Here is a 16,965-nt window from a genome sequence, read left to right as displayed (position 1 = left end):
ACCACCTGACACCCTCCTCTCTCACTTCCCCACCTGACGCACACCCTCCTCTCACTTCCCCACCCACACACCCTCCTCTCACTTCCCCAACCGTCATACTCTCTCCTCTCACTGCACCTGTCACTCTCCCCTCTCACTCCATCATCCACACAATCCTCTCCTTTATCTTCTTCATTATTCTTAACGAGTCACACACACACACACACACACACACACACACACACAACATTTCGCCAGATAAGATCTTGTGTTCCTGGCTCGTATACCTCTGTCTTGCCCACTGTACCCATGATTCATCCTAGACCCACGTCCATCCCTCATTGTCTCTCTACATGGTGAGGAAACCCCATCCTTACCCATTCTCAAGCCCCCTCCTCCCCCCCTCATCATTATTATTACCCTCACCCACTCGTCAGCCCCCCCCCCTACCATGTAGCCCCAAATTACCCACCACCTCACACGCCATTTATTGGCCATGACACGTAATTTTGTCAGTGTGGACGGTCTTTATAGCACCGCTTAAGTGTCCATCAATTATTCGTCCGTGTCTTGGGAGAGGTTGACAACACAGACCCATGTGAAAGGAGAGAGAGAGAGAGAGAGAGAGAGAGAGAGAGAGAGAGAGAGAGAGAGAGAGAGAGAGAGAGAGAGAGAGAGAGAGAGAGAGAGAGAGAGGGAAGGAGGGAGGAGGGAGAGGCGTGAGTGAGCGTGCGTGCCAGACATCACGAGGAAAACAGGCTATGTGAGAGGAAGAGTGAGAGCGCTGGGCTCTCGTGCGTCTGTCAGTGTTGGCCCAGGCTCGGCCGTGAGAGGTGTGGTGCCGGCGACCAGTCAGAAGTTATCGTACCGCGCCCGACCGACTATTGTCCGAAACAAACCTGTCTCTTCCCTTACCCCCACGTCTACGCTCACAGGGGAGGAACCATGTAACACATCTCAATACATTCCAAACTTAAAGACAATTATTAAAACAATCTAGGTTCTTTTGCACTCGGAAGAGAAAAAATATATATATACAGATAATACTAAACAAATCAAGTTTGGAATCTTCAAAATTTCAAAAGGAAAAACAAAACTGACCCAGAATAACCCTGAAGACATTCACAGTGTTGTGACGTCCACTCAGAGACTTCAGTGATAACTTCAGGGATTACTTCAGGCGATTCCATCAACCATCTTGTAACTTCCATAGCTCCAGTACGCAACAGGTCTCCTGCTCCTCCTCCTCCCTCTCCCTGAGGTAGGCAGAGAACGACGTGTGTGTCTTGTTCCTGAGGACATGTGAAAGAAGGGAAGTGGGTTGGTGACTTCCCTTGTCACACACCCATGCCAAACTCTGGGTCATCACAGCCTGTGGGGGGGTCGTTTGCAGCGACGTCAACACGAATATTCCAGAGAAATGAACGATGAAAATATTTTGGAAGATAGAAAACGACTGGCGGTTGATAAGATTGTATTTACATTATATGTTGGACTACCAGGTAGGGCCTACTGTGGTCACACTACAACACAACCCCCAGCTACGTGGGATACAATGGGACTATCCCTAACTCCGTGTTGGGATATTTATTTCGCAGAATATTTCTACGAATCTATGAGAACTCTAATTTTCTTTTTTTTTTACGAAGAGTCTTTCCTTACGAATATTTAGAGTGAGAGAGAGAGAGAGAGAGAGAGAGAGAGAGAGAGAGAGAGAGAGAGAGAGAGAGAGAGAGAGAGAGAGAGAGAGAGAGAGAGAGAGCTCCATCTTGAATTAAGAAATAATTGCTGACAAACTGGTCATCAATAGTTATTCCTTAACTACATATACATATACATACATACATATATATATATATATATATATATATATATATATATATATATATATATATATATATATATATATATATATATATATATATATATATATATATCGTCTACTTTCAGGTAAAACTCTGAAACAAAGACTTTTAAAGAAACAAACTTAAGTTTTTGTTTAAGACATCACGTGAAACTTTCGAAACGGTAAAAATCAGGATACACTATCTCTTTAAAAGCGAGTCCAAAAATATATCTATAGTTACTATAGAAAAGGTAAACTGTTACCATGTTTGAAAATAGATATATGGGTGTGTGTGTGTGTGTGTGTGTGTGTGTGTGTGTGTGTGTGTGTGTGTGTGTGTGTGTGTGTGTGTGTGTGTGTGTGTGTCTGTGTGTTTCCTTTTCCCTAAATATTAAGGAATACGATTATCATAACTAAAACCTAATTGTATATGGAAGCTTATTTATCATATTGTTCAAAGGGAAAGTTTGTGACAAAGTTGGATCTGGAGTATTAAAATTACAGTGAAAAATTTGCATACAGAAACGTTTTGGCTTTGAGTGAGAGATGAATATAGGCTTCATCTAATGCATGGAAATTATAGATAATCTCTATCAAGAAACAACTACATAATTCTGTTTATACTTAAGAGAACATATATTTATATATATATATATATATATATATATATATATATATATATATATATATATATATATATATATATATATATATATATTTCTTTCTTTCAAACTATTCGCCATTTCCCGCGTTAGCGAGGTAGCGTTACGAACAGAGGACTGGGCCTTGGAGGGAATATCCTCACCTGGCCCCCTTCTCTGTTCCTTGTTTTGGAAAATTAAAAAAAAAACGAGAGGGGAAGATTTCCAGCCCCCCGCTCCCTCCCCTTTTAGTCGCCTTCTACGACACGCAAGGAATATATATATATATATATATATATATATATATATATATATATATATATATATATATATATATATATATATTCTCAAGGGCACATATACTTAAACACACACACACACACAAATATGAGGACAGACAGACGGATAGATAGATAAAGACATAGATACACAAAAAGAGAAAAATTTTCTTAATACAGTTCACTGTTTTCCGCCTTGGCGATGAGGCGCTAGGAAGCAATAACCAAACCTTCAGTTAAACATCCTTTCTGTATTCTACTTCGCTTCCTAGTTTTGATCAGTAATATTACAGGAGGGGAGGATTTCCCGCCTCCCAGCTCCCTCCCTTCTTGCTCGCCTTCCACGACACGTAAGGAATGCGGGTCGTATTCTTTCTCCCCTATCCCAGGGATAAATATATATATATATATATATATATATATATATATATATATATATATATATACATATATATATATATATATATATATATATATATATATATATATATATATATATATATATATATATATATATATATATATATATATATATCATGTGACATCCATCTGTTCATGGGGTGTACATTACGTTCTTCATGTCTCGTGTATAACATGTATGTTCCTTGTACAATTCATTTATTCTCGTTGAACTCCTCATTCATCCTTACACGTCATGTTTGTCCATCTCGTGAATGACCGTCTGATCCCCTAATGAATAACTTTGTCATTAATCTCAAACAGAATTTGTTCCTCCCATACATTATACATTCAACCCGAGGGAAAACGGGTTAAAAATTCTGTTTCAGGGGAGCAAGCCGAGCATGGAGGTGGGTCCTGAGAGTGTTATAAAATATGGAATACACAAATGAGAAATTCTTTGTGCAGTTTACAGAGACATGCATATGGTAATAGGCAAAGGTGGAAACGAGAGGAAATCATGATCAAGGACAGATGAATATGGTGAGTGATAGAGTGGTAGATGTGGTGTGTTCAGCACGACATGGCATGAGACTGCCGTATATATATATATATATATATATATATATATATATATATATATATATATATATATATATATATATATATAAGACCGAAGCAGTGCCTTCTTGATTCACTGCACAATAGGGACAACACAATATCTATTTCTGTTTCCCGTTGGGTCTGTCTATTCCCTGGAAGTGTTTTCCAGTTGCCCCTTCAACGGAGGCAACCCTTCCAGCCTTTTCCAGGACTCAACATAAGTGTTTTCCTCGAGATTACACTGCTTCCAGTCGACTGCTTATCGTTCGCCAGGTCTGAGATTTGTTCTTGTTGGATCTCTGGCCATCTTTACACCAGAGTAGCTGCTGGGGTGGTAGCTGCTGGGGTGGGTAGCTGCTGGGGTGGGTAGCCGCTAGGGTAGGTAGCTGCTAGGGTGGGTAGCTGCTAGGGTGGGTAGCCGCTAGGGTAGGTAGCTGCTAGGGTGGGTAGCTGCTGGGGTGGGTAGCTGCTAGGGTGGGTAGCTGCTGGGGTAGGTAGCTGCTGGGGTGGGTAGCCGCTAGGGTAGGTAGCTGCTTGGGTAGGTAGCTGCTGGGGTGGTAGCTGCTAGGGTGGGTAGCTGCTAGGGTAGGTAGCTGCTGGGGTGGGTAGCTGCTGGGGTGGTAGCTGCTAGGGTGGGTAGCTGCTAGGGTAGGTAGCTGCTGGGGTGGGTAGCTGCTAGGGTAGGTAGGTGCTGGGGTAGGTAGGTGCTGGGGTGGGGGTAAGATCCAGTCTCTCTCACACTTTGATGAAGGATACTTTCTTGGTTCCTTCGGATACGTATACATTCTTTTGTTTTTTTTCTCAATCAATAACTGTTTTCTTTTTCTGGTCCAGTTGTGACGAAAGAAGATGGAATGTTGTGTGACGTTGGAATATCCAGTTGGGGTTTCTTCCTGTTATCTCTGGTCTTGGTGTCTAATTTACTGAGAACATTTTGATGAGAACTGTGTCAAGAACAAATGAACAAGACCCATGAGGTCGGGTTTCCTAAACTGTTCTTGGGGAAATAATGATTCGATTCATCTCGAAATGTTCTTCAGTCATTTTTTTCCCTATGAAAGAAATATAATTCAAAACAAACATAATCATATTAATTACCGTCCATTAGCGTCTGTAAATTCCGGCCTAAATTAATTAAATGTGCTTGGGTGTGGCCCGCGTCATACCATAGCAAGTGAAAAGACATTTCTATTAAGACATGATTCCATAGTATTCTTCTTAAACATATATTACTTTGAAGAACTGAGTCGCGTTGATCATTAAACTAATCAATTTTGTAGATCAGTATAGGATGCGCTGGCTCACTTTTCAGCCTGGCTGTGGGAATGAGAAACTGCATAGTTGAAAACAGTGAGTGAGACACAAACCCTTGAGGAATAGTTAGGGAATTGTGGTAGAAATACCACTATCTGACCTGAGTGATCGTACAGTTGAAACTGCCAGTAAAGTAATCTGATTGAAGCTCAAGATACGAAATTGACTCTGTTAATGACTTCACCCTGTGTAGGTAGTGAAGGCCAGCACAATCAGTCACTCAGATATTTCTTGAATCATTTTGTCTTTTCAAGTAAAACGCCACAGAAAGATTTATTTAGGATGGAATATCTGTAGACAAGGCAAGCCAATCACTACACTGAAACGTAAACCGTCTTGAAAAAAAAAGTAGACAATATTATTTACGCAAATATGTTAACAAGTAAACAGATTTAATGCTTTCCCTTCACCAGGCTTTTGTTTTAACAATATGCTATTTCTTTTTAATTTTTCATCTCATAGTTGTGGATAAACTTGAAAAACTAAAGTTAACTTAAAACTCTAGTTTTTCTTGAGTAATTAACCCTATAATGTCAACATCGAAGTGAAGATTTACCTACAGTAAGAGAAGGTTGATGTAGTTATTATGCAGGTAATGTGAGGTTGGAGAGGTACAGCATATCTTACCGTACGTGTGTGTGTGTGTGTGACCTTTATCCTGCTGCACAGTAGAAGGTGGCCACACCACAAAGGTCAGCTGGCCTCCCGCTGATCGATTTCTCTTTGTGTAAAGTCAGGAGAGGGAGGGGGGGGGATGAGTCACAGCCTCTCTGGTTACCGCACGCTGCTTAACTTGTTGAACTTATGAACAATGAATGAACACGTTACGTCATACATCTAACATTGAAAACTTGACTCAGTTTATAAAGTATGAAGGAGAATGCAGGTCTTGTTAATGTTATGCATTCATTACGATGACATAATTGTTTTTATAATGCTGGACTTACCAGAAATATCAGTGTTAAGTACGATTATGGACACTGTCTTATAAATCGTGAATATAATGATAAGCCATATTTTTAGCTTACATATTAATGAGAGATAATGCTTCCTTGTAAACAAAACACCTTTTTTTTAACGTAAAATTTCGACAGTCTTATTTTCCGTACAGTATAGACATAACCACTCTTTATAAAAGCGAAATAATCATTCATCATTGTATGCAGACCTTACTGGTTTTATGAGGTCTTCATTCCAGCTCGAACGATCAAAACACTGACAACTCCACCTTACAAAACAATGAACACCTGTGCCCTACAGTGATTCTCATTAGTAATATCGGTTCCTTTAGTTTATGTTGTACGACAATCATGAAAAATTAAACAGGTTAGAGTATGTCATATGGCCGACCCTCTCCTGATATGAGGGGGATATTTTATGACCCGTCCTTCAATAACCATTTAACGAGTCTTTTACAACTTTGTAAAATTCTTCCAAAATGAGATTTTCCATGACAACAAGGAACAAGATTTATCTATTTTATAATCTAAAAGAACGCAGAACATCGTGCCATAACACAGGAAAGTAGATTATAAAAAAGGGAAAATACTGTTTTGTAGCCTATATGAGCATTTAAATGCGGAGCCAGTAACCTAGTTAAATTCAATAGTGTTAAAACGCAATTTCGCCATATATCTCTTCCTAAATATCACTCACTCCTCCCTACACAGTTCAGTTTGAAAACATGCGAGTTCAACCATGTAATAACATAACAATGTTGACCATCACCATACCTTCCACTCCTAGCAACCCATATATAAACATGTCAACACAATATACATGGGCCAGACGGGTAGTGAGAATGTCTATGATCTTGGCTCTATCCTCAGCACCTGAAGAAGGTGTTCATGAACTTTCGGCTGGTGGATGTAGTTTGAGGATAACTGTCTTAACGACCCTGGCAGTTGATTGGCCCAGAGCCTTATACAGCTAACTACACAGTCCGCGACCCAAAAGCTGTGTGTGTGTGTGTGTGTGTGTGTGTGTGTGTGTGGGTGCCTAAATATAGTCTTCTTACGAGCAGTTATTTCATACCTACATGGGCTTCATTCGCCCAAGTATGGAGGTGTGGCTCACACATTTAGGGTTGACTCATCCATCACTTCTCCATGATGCAGAGTGGAATCGAAACCCTTCCTTTTCATTACTACTCCTGGCATCACCTTCTTCAACCATCCCTTTCTGTACGTCGCGATGCTCCCGCTCTCTCTATGTTCTACGGGTATTATCATTTTGGACACTGCTCTTGTGAGCTGCCTGCCATTTGGCCCCCTCTGAGGCTTGGTACCCTGCAGCACGCGGTAAGGCCGCTGCTGCCCATAGATTCTGCATGGAAACCCGCCACACGAGGATGAGTCGTTATGACTTGGATTTTCTTTCTTCGAACTGCCAAGTTGTGGAATTCTCTTCCTTCCTTCGTCTCTCCCTTTTCCTTTCCTTTCCTCCTTCAACAGTCAGGTCTATAAACACCTGTCGAGCCATGTATAATTCATGATCTTCCCTCTTCATCTTTCTCCTCTCACCCAACATGACCTTGACCAGGGAATGCCTCGCCCTAGCTATGGCTACCTGTTTTCTGTCACTTTACGTGATCAAGATTTCTGTTTCTTCCATCATGGGTGATTTTTCACCATCAACTTCCATTATGTATACAACGAAGCGCTGTTTCTTGTAACTGAAGGTTTTATCTCCCTCCATTTTCTAATTTCTGAATAGCATAATCGCGTTAAAATTACGAAGTATCTTATTTTCTTACATTATCAGGTTCACTACTGTCCTCAAGTAGTTCTCCTGTTCAGATCCAGGAGGCTCCTATTGGGTAATCGGTTACTAACCTTAAAACAAAGTAGAATACCAGCAGGGCGAGCGGAGCCGAAGAGTATATAATTAGGGAGGACTGAAGTAGAAAATAAGTCCCATCGGTCGGAAGGTTTGCATTCTATCCACCAGATGTCCGGGTTCTTCGCTGGCTAGCCTCCTCGCCGGCTTAAGGCGTGTTAATGTTAACATTATTTCCGTCTTTTGTTTACTTACTTTCGTATTTACATATAAGCATCACATTTACATCCTCCGCAAACTTGATAAACCCTGGGATTTCCCAGCCTTTAAACTTACTTGCAAAGAGCTTAATGTTTTATATATGAAATTAAATGGCGCATATATAAAGCGACCGTCAACTGCTGCATTAGGAATTCCATGACCATGACAATTAAAACTTTAGAAATAAAAAAGAAACAGACGGTTGTCTGCCAGACTCGACTGTCTGTGAACCAGTGATAACTTCACAAGATGGAAAGACCCTAACACACTTCGCGCCATTTTCTACAAAGTCTATTTCCCTTAATTTTTTCGTCGGGCGATCCTTTATGACGTCGCTACACTCCAGATGAAACTCATTCCACCGAAATTTCGTCGCATTTTAACATCATTTCAATTTATGTACAAATATAACTAAATACGAAAAATAAAAATACATACACACACAACACTGACAATAGTCCTCTCGTTATCACAAGATGATTAATACATAAAAATAGATGAGGTGAAATAATATTTTCTACCAACATTGTCAGGAAGACGCTGACGACCAATCAACCTCCCGTTGTCGAAGGTCTGACGGAGGTAAGGTTTTTGAACATAGTGGATGAGGACGAGTGTCGCACAGCCAGGGGCTGACTTCATGACGAAAAATAGAAAATATTTATATCATGAAAAAATTTAAGAGCATCGGAAATTGTACGGCACATAATGTACTCATCCTTGAGTAGGTTAAATTAAGTCATTTACAGTAGGTTAGATTAAACCTTAAACTTTATATAGAAGTATTCAATAGACGGTCAAGCAACGTAAACGTTTAAGAAATTAACTTTGTTTTACAAACTAAATGCATCAAGGAATTAACTTGGTTTTACAAACTAAAATACATCTTTTACTATATATTTATCTGAAATAAACAACGATAAAATGTACACCAAAACACACAAATTACCCAACGTTCTCCACACACCCTTCCTCTCATCCATCACTATGTGTCACAGCTCTCCCTCCCTCACTACCCAGCCCTCCTCCACAACTCTCCCTCCCTCACTACCCACCGCTCTCACACAGTATTCCCTCTCTCACTAACCAACCCTTCAAATCAAGGCTAGACAAATATATATATATATATATATATATATATATATATATATATATATATATATATATATATATATATATATATATATATATATATATATATATCATCAGCAGCAGCAAAATACGTCTTGCCTCCCCCCTACAGACCCACAATGGAGTATGAGCGAGGAACTATTTCCGTTAATACTTTCCAATAAAATTACCACGGCGGTATACTTTCTCCACACTACACTGCGTTCCTTCTGAGCTTTTCCTTTCCTGCCGGCTGTTGTGCCGGAGGGAAAGGTGGGTGGGAAGGCGCCTTCTGCTCTACTGTTCCGCCTCTAACATGATGATCTCAGGACGTTATCACAGTACCCCAGCAGCTAACCTCGTGGTTGCCATCATGTTATCTATCCTCTTTGTTTACTTTCAGACAGTTTCCCCTCCTTTCTACACTACCCCATTTTCTCTAACTCCTTCACAGAAATGTCACCTTCCTCCTTCAACACTTCGTTGTTTGTCACTCATCCTTGACCGAAGGAACGGATTGTGGGAAATGGAGCCTCCTGAAGGATTTTGTTGGCGAGTTCTTGGGAGATGCACCCGGTGATCAAGGTCAAGTTGGAGAGGAAAAGATCTTGAGAGTTGCCCACACACAAGCTGTTGCTGTGATCGCTTCCTCATGATGTGTATTTATCTAAGCTCTTTATCATGAGGTATATCATACAGTTCTCTATCATGAGGCATATTTCTTAGATCTCTTTCTCTCTCTCTCTCTCTCTCTCTCTCTCTCTCTCTCTCTCTCTCTCTCTCTCTCATGAGGTACGTTGTTTAGCTCTCTCTCTCTCTCATCTTCCTGAACCCCACCATCCTCTCTTTCAACCCTTACCAATCCCTCTCTCAACCCTCGCTATCCTCTCTCTCTCTCTCTCTCTCTCTCTCTCTCTCTCTCTCTCTCTCTCTCTCTCTCTCTCAACCCTCGCCAACCTCTCTTTACCCTCTCTCTCTCTCTGTCTCTCTCTCTCAACTCTCGCCAACCTCTCTCAACCCCCCCCTCTCTCTCTCTCTGTCTCTCTCTCTCAACTCTCGCCAACCTCTCTCAACCCTCTCTCTCTCTCTCTCTCTCTCTCTCTCTCTCTCTCTCTCTCTCTCAACTCTCGCCAAGCTCTTCCTCCGTCAAGAGTCTCCTGAAATCTCTGAAGGTTTCCCAACCCTGGTCTGCTCAAGTGTTCTCACCACTTCCTCTCATTCATTCCATCTTTCTTCTAATTCATTCCAATTTCTTTTTCTTTTATCTATTCCGTATTTTTTTTTCCTGCTTTTGAGTTATATTTCAGATTCTTTTTTATCTTAAATTCAGTTAACATCATGTGATAAATCCTACGTTTTTAATATTCAATCCTGATCTCTTCCTTAAGAATCGATCTATATCTAGAAAAAATATACATGTATAAAACCATCTAGCACAAAATTTTAATATTTTCCAAATAAATTTCAAAAAGATCAATAAATCTATATATGTTTTTTCCTACTTTATAGTTCATTTATTCGCTGGTCTTAAGTTACTCTAATCTTGAACAGCTAATGTATCTTACGGAATATAACTTAAGAAAAAACATGTTTTTCTTGTAATTACATCCAGCATCATACGTTTGGTGATTCATATTTTTAGTTTGAATTGCTGTAAATTACGGCGGGATTTTGTTTGTAGGTAGTGAGTTTGTATGTATGAGCCAGGTGTCTGCTGTGGGGTCTTGTGTTGTGTATAGTGAATGATTCTCTTTGTTATACATAGTAATTATGCTATGTCGTGTATAGTGAATAATTCTGTCGTGTTGTACACCGTAAATAATTCTGTGTTTTACCCCGTACCCCACATGTTATGCACCCAAACAAACAACCTCAGCTTCTACCCCATTATACAACCACACCCTCCACCCTACCAAACAACCTCATCCTCCACCCTACCAAACAACTTCATCCTCCACCCCACCATACAACCTCACTCTCCACCCCACCATACAACCTCGTCCTCCACCCCACCATACAACCTCGTCCTCCACCCCACCATACAACCTCGTCCTCCACCCCACCATACAACCTCACCCTCCACCCCTCCATACAACCTCACCCTCCACCCCACCATACAACCTCAATCTCCACCCCACCATACAACCTCACCCTCCACCCCACCATACAACCTCACCCTCCACCCCACCATACAACCTCAATCTCCACCCCACCATACAACCTCACCCTCCACCCCACCATACAACCTCACTCTCCACCCAAAACACACAAAGCCCCCCACCCCCCCATCTCCACTCCACATCCCATCCATTAAGGCTCTATAACCCCATACATCCACCAGCACTCCACCCTCCATCAGCGGGTCTTCCTCGCCTCCTCCAGAAGTTAGATAACTCCCCACACATCGGTCCGGGTCCTTCCTCCATTACCTCCTGGCCCGGTGTCCTCCACTCACAGTTAGATGTTCAGTTTGTGTTTGAGGTCACGTAACTAACCAGCATGACAGACAAACACAGCAAGGCCTGTAGTCTTCCACAATATCTTTTCATTTCGTCATAAGTTAAGCAAACAAAGTATTTTGTCGCCAAGGAAATCATATACTTTGCCACATAACAAGTAAACAACGTAGTTTAAAAGACCATCATCAGGACTTTTTAACTTCCACAAATAATGTTTGCTCTGAGGTTGTGCAAATATTGGCTTACCCGGCGGTTACATTGTCCTGTGTGGGTTGTTATCTTTCCTTACTGTTCCATTTGTGGTTGGTGGAGCCAAATGTGTCAAACCAAACGATGCTTCTACAAACATACTGGCTTTTGTTTACATACAAGTGGGGTTTTTTCCCCAGTGTATGGAGGGATGGAATCTATGTTGTGGGATGGCATGGCTTTCCTCCTCAGCTATTTGTTTCTTACATACATCTAGCTCTCATTCTAGTTTTCCTCCACCTCACACTCAAACAAATAATACATCGGGTAAATCCCTTAAGCATAAGGACTAAATCCCCTGACAACCATTTCCGTTCTCGTACTGAAGGTGTTTAATGCTTTCAGTGGTTAAGCAGTGGTACTGAATGGTTTACGTTGTCGTATTCAAACGCTTAATTGGTTGTACTCTGGGGGTTAAGTCGTCGTACCTCAAAGTGTCCAATCGTCGTATTCAATGGGATATGTCGTGGTACTCACTTTGTTATGATAAAACACGAGAGAGAGTTTTAGTACCATGTTAAAGCACACTAACACCAGCTTATCGTACGTAAACCATTTTGTGTGTGTATGAGTTTACGTTAATGTACTGGGTTTAGGTGGGGACACAGGAATCAGTCAGACAGTCATAGAACATGCATGGCTACTACATATTAACTTCTCTCCTCAAACTATGATGGTCCTAAAATCACCTTCGAAGTCCAGCGCAGCGAAGTTCAATCCAAATACAGATCCATAATTTCCATAATCATACACGTAGAATTATATATCTCTGAAGGTAGATTTAGTTAATATTACAAGGGCTTGCTTTTTTCTTTTTCTTTTTTTTTTTTACAAAGAATATCCATCGATGTTTTAGCCAAATTTGCATAACTGATCCTTTGAGATCTCTGGGTGATCAGTCAGTACTGACGGTGCCGCGCAAGGGAAACGTTGTCGTACGGCTTTCGTTCTTTATTGCCACACTTTGGCTTTAAATCTCCACCATTATTACTTCTTTAGCTATAGGTGAGGTTACAATAGATTTCTTCGTAAGCTGCAAACCAAGATATATAATCTCATCATCTATAAGTCTAATCATAACCGCAGATTTTCTTACAGTAAATAAATAGTGATATTTTTACATACAAATTTTGTGAAATGATGACCAATGGACGTGTGATGGCGACATAGTGTAATAGTAAAATGTTTTTTGCTGAATATTATATTAACTTTTTGCTTTGATGACACAGGATCAAATTATCAGAGAAAAAAAGATGGTTTAAGCCCGTGAGCAAGACGGTACGACCCATGAGTACGAATGTGCCATGCATGAGCACTATGGTACGTCTCTTGGGTATGACCTTTGACCTCACCCTCAAGGATCAGGTCAAAGGCCAAGCCACGTATTCAATTGCTGTCCCGTCGTGCGGAAGGGGTTAAATGATATATCACCTTTTTATGATGAAATGAACTTGATAAGGTTTAATTCGCTCTGATAATTTGGCACATAAACCCAGTGCTTTAATAAACCATTACTACCAACTCTACCTCATTAACGTGTACAGATTTCATTGTTAATCTCTCGCTTTCTGCCCAGCATAGGTTGACGAGCCAGGTCAACCCCCATATACATACCCCACGCTCCAGGCGACCATATATAACCCCCCAACCCCCATCAAAAAAAAAGGGGAAAAAATCCTTAAATTTCAATTTAATGTCTGGAAAAAAATGTAATGAAGCCAATAATTCCTCTACAGAAAACCAATTCATTCAATTATCGTATAATCTGAAGAGCTTAATTATCAGGTCTCACTTGGGTTTCACATTTGAAATAGTTCTTCATTCATTTCTTATTTTACATTCATGACGTTATTCATACATTACAGAACTCAGTGAATGTAATCTGCATGATGAAAGAGAAGACTATAATCACCAGGCGTATGATTCAAACTTTATACAACTTTAAAACTTTACCAGAAATCGTCCCTCTGAAAGATATTTGATACAGAATTTGTTTCAAAGTTACTACAAAGATTATACATCGATACCTTTGAGTAAATAAAGACTCAAAGACACACACACACACACACACACACACGGAGTGTAAGAAGGCCTCAATACAAACATCTTGCAGCAGGAAATAAGCTGCAGGAATGTGTGTGTGGGAGGGACTTAGGAGCCAACATCGTGCCTAAACAGTCACCAGAGTCCCACACCAGGAGAACACGAAGGTAAAACACACTCTCTGCTGGGAAACATCAGAGCCGGATATATATATATATATATATATATATATATATATATATATATATATATATATATATATATATATATATATATATATATATATATATTCCTATGAGTCCACGGGGAAAATAAACACGAAAAGTTCCCAAGTGCACTTTTGTGTAATAATCACATCATCAGGGGAGACACAAGAGAGAAATATAACAGTCAGTTGAAGCTATATATATATATATATATATATATATATATATATATATATATATATATATATATATATATATATATATACACACACGTGGATAAGGAAATATTCGGCAAGTTATTAATAACGTATACAAGTCCCAAACTTTAATAATGTGGTTAGTTTTACTCGTTGTTCTTAAGTGACAGAGCCCAGGGGTGGAGGCCAATGGACATAACTCTGTTAATAAGAAGACTGAGTTACAGTGAGAGGTTACAGGCCATAAACTTGTCCCGTGATGGAAGAGAGAGGAGTTAGGGGTGACTTCATCACATTATACAACCTTTTAATCCAGTTTGAAGCGTTCCTTGAGCGATGAAGGCAGAGGGCAACCACAGGTTATGTAAACGTACAGAGCAGCAAACTTGTTAGAATAGATGTAAAAGAATACATTCATGGTAACGGAGAATGTCCATGAGATGAGGTTCCACTAGTGTTGAACTGGGTAATTAGGGCAATTAACAACAGAACACATTGCAATGTAGGAAATAATTACAGATAATTTAAAATTTGCATAGAATGGTAACAAATCCTATTATAGGATTACAAACAACGTTAGAAAACTAATTACTACCCTTAATGACTCTGAAAATTATATCATTAACTGGTGTTGCTATTGGTATATATACGTCATTAATAAACCTGAGCAGGTGTGAGAAACGTGGACACAATACGTTCTAAACTGCAGCAAATAACTTGTGTATTCTATATTCATTGATGGGGTATTTAAATACCTTGTCTACCAAAGATTTCTTCATTGTGTGTGTGTGTGTGTGCATATATATATATATATATATATATATATATATATATATATATATATATATATATATATATATATATATATATATATATATGTATATATATATATATATATATATATATATATATATATATATATATATATATATATATATATATATATATATATATATATATACATATATATATATATATATATATATATGAACTTTAACAAACATTTCAATTTGGCTGTATTATTTGGTAGAGATGTGCATATCACGTGATCATAAACATTATTACACGAGGAAAACTAATTTATGACAAATTGTATCAACGATAAATATTTTACATGAAAATGGGAATGGCACATTACGTGACATGATGTGACACAATGTGACCACTGATATTAGGTCTTCTCACTAAAGATTCTCACACACACATATATATATATATTTTTTTTTTTTTTTTTTTTTTTTTATACTTTGTCGCTGTCTCCCGCGTTTGCGAGGTAGCGCAAGGAAACAGACGAAAGAAATGGCCCAACCCTCCCCATACACATGTACATACACACGTCCACACACGCAAATATACATACCTACACAGCTTTCCATGGTTTACCCCGGACGCTTCACATGCCTTGATTCAATCCACTGACAGCACGTCAACCCCTGTATACCACATCGCTCCAATTCACTCTATTCCTTGCCCTCCTTTCACCCTCCTCCATGTTCAGGCCCCGATCACACAAAATCCTCTTCACTCCATCTTTCCACCTCCAATTTGGTCTCCCTCTTCTCCTCGTTCCCTCCACCTCCGACACATATATCCTCTTGGTCAATCTTTCCTCACTCATTCTCTCCATGTGCCCAAACCATTTCAAAACACCCTCTTCTGCTCTCTCAACCACGCTCTTTTTATTTCCACACATCTCTCTCACCCTTACGTTACTTACTCGATCAAACCACCTCACACCACACATTGTCCTCAAACATCTCATTTCCAGCACATCCATCCTCCTGCGCACAACTCTATCCATAGCCCACGCCTCGCAACCATACAACATTGTTGGAACTACTATTCCTTCAAACATACCCATTTTTGCTTTCCGGGATAATGTTCTCGACTTCCACACATTTTTCAAGGCTCCCAAAATTTTCGCCCCCTCCCCCACCCTATGATCCACTTCCGCTTCCATGGTTCCATCCGCTGACAGATCCACTCCCAGATATCTAAAACACTTCACTTCCTCCAGTTTTTCTCCATTCAAACTCACCTCCCAATTGACTTGACCCTCAACCCTACTGCACCTAATAACCTTGCTCTTATTCACATTTACTCTTAACTTTCTTCTTCCACACACTTTACCAAACTCCGTCACCAGCTTCTGCAGTTTCTCACATGAATCCGCCACCAGCGCTGTATCATCAACGAACAACAACTGACTCACTTCCCAAGCTCTCTCATCCCCAACAGACTTCATACTTGCCCCTCTTTCCAAGACTCTTTCATTTACCTCCCTAACAACCCCATCCATAAACAAATTAAACAACCATGGAGACATCACACACCCCTGCCGCAAACCTACATTCACTGAGAACCAATCACTTTCCTCTCTTCCTACACGTACACATGCCTTACATCCTCGATAAAAACTTTTCACTGCTTCTAACAACTTGCCTCCCACACCATATATTCTTAATACCTTCCACAGAGCATCTCTATCAACTCTATCATATGCCTTCTCCAGATCCATAAATGCTACATACAAATCCATTTGCTTTTCTAAGTATTTCTCACATACATTCTTCAAAGCAAACACCTGATCCACACATCCTCT

The 16,965-nt window shown here is 39.8% G+C and overlaps 1 protein-coding gene across 1 annotated transcript in view; it reads left to right on the top strand.

Annotated features, from left to right (window-relative positions):
• Positions 1-799: 799 nt before the first annotated feature.
• LOC139746668 (A-type potassium channel modulatory protein KCNIP1-like) overlaps positions 800-16,965 on the top strand; it is a 52,776-nt gene continuing 36,610 nt past the window's right edge. Inside the window, exon 1 of the mRNA XM_071658116.1 lies at positions 800-1,240. The gene's annotated coding sequence lies outside the window, so the exon portion shown is untranslated. The remainder of the gene's footprint in view (positions 1,241-16,965) is intronic.

Source organism: Panulirus ornatus, chromosome 5 (genome assembly GCF_036320965.1).
Source record: "Panulirus ornatus isolate Po-2019 chromosome 5, ASM3632096v1, whole genome shotgun sequence".
NCBI lineage: Eukaryota > Metazoa > Arthropoda > Malacostraca > Decapoda > Palinuridae > Panulirus > Panulirus ornatus.
Note: the sequence above shows the minus strand (reverse complement) of the source record. Positions and strands in the feature narration are given on the sequence as shown.